Source organism: Triticum dicoccoides, chromosome 4B (assembly GCF_002162155.2).
Source record: "Triticum dicoccoides isolate Atlit2015 ecotype Zavitan chromosome 4B, WEW_v2.0, whole genome shotgun sequence".
NCBI lineage: Eukaryota > Viridiplantae > Streptophyta > Magnoliopsida > Poales > Poaceae > Triticum > Triticum dicoccoides.
This window is the reverse complement of record NC_041387.1, coordinates 213,903,726-213,908,875: the sequence shown is the minus strand read 5'-3', so window position 1 is coordinate 213,908,875 and position 5,150 is coordinate 213,903,726. Positions and strand designations below refer to the sequence as shown.

The 5,150-nt window shown below is 43.3% G+C and overlaps 1 pseudogene; it reads left to right on the top strand.

The window, feature by feature from the left end:
- Positions 1 to 6: 6 nt before the first annotated feature.
- Positions 7 to 4,513, top strand: LOC119295811 (annotated as a pseudogene).
- The last annotated feature ends 637 nt before the right edge of the window (positions 4,514 to 5,150 follow it).

Sequence of the window (5,150 nt, the reverse complement as noted above, 5' to 3'; positions counted from 1 at the left end):
CCCAACCCGTTGCCGCTGACATCCATCCCCTCCGCCAACCTTGGCCATCGGAGACCACTCCCCTCCCCTCCTCTGCCACGGCCGGGTCGGACCCTCCTCACTCGCGCCCTAAACCAAGCCGCACCGCACGACCATGGCGAGATCCAGCAGCGGCCAGATCCAGCACCAGGCTACATTCCAGACTAGTTTAGAATCACAAATACGTGATTTTAAAAGGCAAATCGGTGGCTCTGGGCCTCAATGCCTTCGCCGGTCGGGTGTTTGATGGTATGCCCTGTCACGTGCGACCATGTCGCTGATGAGCTTAATCTGTGGTTGGTTCATTTTGCGCTTCGCAGGCGGACGCGTCCACGGACGACGTGTACGCGCAGCTCTCGCTGCTCCCCGAGAACGAGGTGCGTGCGTGCCGGCATGCCCGTGCTCTGAGTCTTGACGCCGACAATGGCGGCTCTGTTCGATTTGTTTCAGTTTCTGTGGTGGCGTTTTGCTGAGCCTCGGCCTGATCTGCTGCAGGAGGTGGTCCGACGGATGCGCGAGTCCACTGAGGACAGGAGCGGCGACGAGGATGGCGAGACCGTCAAGCAGCGCTTCGCGAGGATGTTGCACATGTTCTGCAAGACGCTCACCGCCTCTGACACCAGCACCCACGGCGGCTTCTCCGTGCCACGCCGCGCCGCCAAAGACTGCTTCCCCCTCTGGTGCGCGCATTGGCCTGGCCAGGCCCCTCTCTCCATTGATTCTTCCATTGGTTCCTGCTATGTTTTTAGTCCACTGGCTTGCTGAAACTCTCTGGTTTTGTTATGGGAACACAGGATTACAGCCAGCAGCGGCCGTCTCAGGAGCTGGTCGCCTAGGATTTGCACGGCACCGAGTGGAAGTTCCGCCACATCTATCGAGGTACTACAGCTGAACAAACACATTGATGATTTTACCTTGCTTTGGCAGCTCAGATATGAGCTGTACACTTGGTAGTACATTCCAAGTTATGTAGCACAGTGAATTCATTTTCCGGTTCTGAGTTGATGCTATGGCTAGACCAGCTAGTAGCTTGAATCCTCCTTTCATTTCAGATTCTTGAGTAACCATACATATATTTTAACTAGTGCTCACTTGTTCACTGAGGGCCAGCACCCCTATTTCTCATTGAATAGTAAACTCTAATAAATATAACTACCTTTTACCCGCAATTTTTTACTGCCTTTTCTCATTTTGGACCACGATTTGTACTTGTGTTTGACCACCTACCTTTTTGAAAGTCCATCCGAGCTTTTGCGTGATCATTGCTTATGATTGTACACTTCTGAAGTGTGTCTTCAGTATTCTTAGCACTCCCTCATTTTTCTTTACTGTGTTTCACCATATGCTCGCGGTGCCGTTGGGGGTAGCTCTCTCCAAGGGGGTACTGTACTATCACTTGGTAGAAATGTTAGCTGCATTATTCATTTGCTAGACAACTTTTCTGCCGGGAAGTTTGGTCACTTTTGAGGCATGCAAAGGACAACCATAATAAGTTAAGGGTGTCTCGATTGCTGATACATCCACATCCAACTGAATGTGATACAGGCCAGCCGTGCAGGCACCTTCTAACCACCGGATGGAGTGCGTTTGTCAACAAGAAGCTTGTCTCCGGGGACACTGTACTGTTTCTGTGGTAGGCTAACATGATCATGCATACAAGTATCTCAAGATGTTGCCGGTCCATTTTAATCATTTTCCATCAATTTCTAGGGGCGACGATGGGGAGATTAGGCTGGGAGTACATCGTGCAGTTCAGCTAAAAAATGGATTTGATTTTCCGGCGCTTTATAGCCAATGCTCGAATCTTGGGACACTAGCTAATGTTGCTCATGCTGTGGCTACAAAGAGCATGTTCCAGATCTTCTATAACCCCAGGTAATGATGAGCGTGCTTGTTCTTTTATTAATGCCTTCAGATGTTGATATTACTTGGTAAATTTTCATTATACTACTGCAATACTCTTAGAAAAATAGGACGCCTTGTGCTTGCTTAAGATCTGATATATATGGAAGTTTTCGCTGTGCTAGAACTATTTCGTGATGGACTGATGGTTAACAACACACAATATTTATTATTTGATGTTTCTATTTTTAATGATGCATTACATGTTTTTCTTGGCTACTTAAGTGCCTAATGAAATTTCAAGGTTTGAACTTAAGAGGTGTTGCCTTTAATAATTGATTCTAAACTACTTTTCGGAAGCTGTTTTGAGTACTAGTTCAACTTCATGTATTTTTTGTTCTTTGCCTGTTAAAATCACGTATTTGTTCACGACTAATTGTTTTCTTGATTCACTACAAGTTGGATGGAGGATGTTGCTGTGGCACTTGTATATTAATGTTGCTACAGAGTTAACAGAAACAAGTTAGATGATTGTTGATTCTTGATTGTGTGAACATTATAACACTCATAAATTAATGTTGCTGCGACACTCGTATATTATTGTTTTCTTGATTCTTGATTCATTGATTCTCTGCAATTACCTAAATGATTGTTGTGTTTCACAATTCAATGACAAAATCAATGGACATTGAAGTTATATTTCATATTTGAATTCTTGTTAACAGAAACAAGTTACATCAAATGGAATTGTGAAGCTTTCGGTAAAACTGTCAAGCAACTTATTGTTCTAATAGTAATTTAGGAATAACAAGTGACTGATTTAAACAATTTCGTAACCTCATTAGTAGTATAATAAATAGAAAGTGCCAAGTATAGTAGCATACCCAGATTGTGTGAAGTCCTGCATAACAGCAGCAGTCTCTCAGACAAGCTGGGTCATTGGGATGGTTTCCTGCATTTGGAAATGAATAATAATCAGGAAACATATATTTGCTAGGGATGAAATTGTAGTCCCAATCTTTGATTCATTGCAAATTGCAGTCCCAATCTCTGATTCACTGCGACCTTCAGGATGCATTTACCTATTGCAACCGAGTCATCCTATATTATTCTCATTGTAGTTTACACAGTCTGCTCACACGAAATATTTTTTGTTTCATGTAAGAAGTCAAGAACTATCATCCAACTTGAATTTTTGGGGATCATTGTTCACACCTTACAATTGCTTTGCAGGATAACATTCACCCCGACTGTGCAGCACTGCATTATGGCTACGGTGACTGGCCTGTGTCTCAGGCTTACGTTGATGCAAAACCCGCGCGACTTGGTGAGGCTGAGGCCATCACCGAGGTATATATATGGCCATGCCCTCGCTTTGTTTTGCAGATACATATTTACACTATAGAACTCTGGCTAGTTCGCTCGGAAATGACACTAGGATTATGCTGAATAAACTGAATGTACATATGATAGCTGCAGGCTGGATACATGCATGCGGACACAGCCACGGCCGCAGCTCTCTGGAAACCAAGACATCGACAGCATCGACGGGATCCTCGAACAACCCGCGTCCTTCTGCCTGCGTCCTTCCCCTACCATGCTTGCGACCTGCATCCAGCTACTCCTGCCCCGAGCCTCCTCAACTTGGCTCCTGGTGAGCTGATGTAGGTGAGACAATCAACTCGATCTGTTGCTACTGGTAGAACTTCTGCTGTAGTTAGGGTGTAGCCGCAACTGCTGTAGGTTGGGTGTATAGGAGGCTGACTGTATAGTTTGGGTCAAGCTGTTGTTTTGCTGTGCTCGATGATACTATTGCTGATATTTACTTGAACTGAAGTTGTGAATGTACCATTATTTTCTTGCTGCTACTTATTCCTGGCTCACCTGCTTTAGTTGGTTTCAATTGATATTTGTCTCATCCAGCACTGTTGTTTTAATCCTGATGATGATGTTGTAGTATAAGGTGGACACCATATTCCTCTTTAATCCAAAATGAATTATTTTGTTTCATCATGTCCTGGTTTACCCAAGTCAGATTGTTTTTGGTTTGTACTTTGGACCCTGTGTGTTTCTCACATGAAGTAGTGTTTGTAACATGAACTGTAGTAGGTCGCTGCTATCTAACTATGATCATTGCAAGCAGGAACCACTGATTCGCTTTAGCCCTTCCTCATTTGATCATTTTTACGGCCCATATGCATGCTATGTGTTGGCTGACTTGGCATGACGTGCACGAAAACTTGAAGGCATCCATACTAAATACCACTTCTTAATTTTCATGTAGACTTGCTCTAGCTCTTCTTAATTTTCATGCTTGTTTCTTTCTGGACTTGATCTTACCACTAAATAGCACCCCATCACATGTTGTTTTTCTTAACCAATCCTTGCTGTTCTGTTTTCATGTTGGCAGATATTTTGCGTAAATTCAAGATGAAAGATGTTCAAAGAAGCTCAAAGACATTCTTACATAGCAAGTTATGTAGTAATAGCTGGGTTATCTGGGCATTGTGAACTCTAGAATTTCATGTATCTTCTCTCCGTATCTGAATGAAATTTTGTATATTTCAGAATTGCAAATTTTGTTTCATATGAAATAGTAATTATGTATTTGATTTGAAAATGTGTGCAATGGAAACATGACTCATGCGAGCCACTTATCAAAATAATTTGAGCACATTTGAAATTTCCGACGCATGGGACCAGTGTATGATATTTGGGACCAATATAAAATGGTGAAATAAAATGGCAAAAAATAAAAGATCATACACTGTAAAAGGCCGCTCCGAGAAATAAAAGACCGAATTGTTGGGCTAGGCCCATGTAGCTAGCGTAAATTGACAGGGAAAAAATATATAAAAGGCTGAATTAATGGACTAGGCCCATGTAAAACACTCAATCGAACTGGGCTAAATCTTGTCAACGACCTTTTCAATTGGTCGCAATTTTGCCACGTCGGATTGCCACATCGGATCTGACGTGGCCTAGGTAGACAGTCAGTGACCAAAACAGAAGGTCGTAGGATCCACGACCTTTTGTTTTGGTCGTAACGTCTACGACCTTATCCCAAAGAAGGTCGTTAATTTCAGTTTACGACGGCCACCTTTTGACCATCTGTTTTTGTTCACAAAAAGGTCACAAATGAAAAACAATGACCATTCAGTGACCAATAGTCAAGGTCACAAGTTGACATATTTCTTGTAGTGGGTATCGGCTTGCGCGTCCAGTCTTTATGATTCCTCCTAGCCGTTGCCTCGATTTCCACACGTCTGATTGAATGCGAACGGTCTGTT